General features: G+C 43.4%; 1 non-coding gene across 1 annotated transcript; it reads left to right on the top strand.

Moving 5' to 3' along the window:
* Positions 1 to 366: 366 nt before the first annotated feature.
* On the top strand, positions 367 to 470 carry LOC127743651 (small nucleolar RNA R71). The gene has a single exon (XR_008005035.1). It is a non-coding gene; the product is annotated as a small nucleolar RNA R71 (small nucleolar RNA).
* Positions 471 to 512: the final 42 nt, after the last annotated feature.

Raw genomic sequence — 512 nt, 5'->3', positions numbered from 1 at the left:
TGATTTCCCACATAGTTGGCCTATTCCCAATCACCTCCTTCAGTGCTTACTTCCTCTTGATCTTGTGTGTGTATTGCAGCCACTTGATTTGTTTCTAATTTCCTGGTGAGCTCTGCTAGTTGCTTGGCAAACACCTTGTTTCGGGCTAAAATTGTATCAACATGGTTCAGCTCCATGACTCCCTTAGTGTTGTGTCTCTCTGAAGCATAGTAGTACTCATTCTCAGCCACTGTCTCAATCACTTCAATGGCTTCTTCCACAGTCTTTTTCCTATTCAATGAACCTCCTGATGAATGGTCTACAGCCTTCCTTGATTCATAAGAAAGTCCATCATAGAAAATATGCAACTGCACCCAGTCATGGAACATGTCTGGTGCGCATTTCCTTGTCAATTCTTTGAACCTCTCCCATGCCTCGTAGAATGTCTCACCATCTTGTTGTCTAAAAGTCTGAACCTCAGATCGAAGCCTATTGACCTTTTGTGAGGGGTAGAAACGTGCCAGAAACTTGCT

The sequence above is a fragment of the Arachis duranensis genome, chromosome 10, assembly GCF_000817695.3.
Source record: "Arachis duranensis cultivar V14167 chromosome 10, aradu.V14167.gnm2.J7QH, whole genome shotgun sequence".
In the NCBI taxonomy this organism is placed as follows: domain Eukaryota; kingdom Viridiplantae; phylum Streptophyta; class Magnoliopsida; order Fabales; family Fabaceae; genus Arachis; species Arachis duranensis.
Note: the sequence above shows the minus strand (reverse complement) of the source record. Positions and strands in the feature narration are given on the sequence as shown.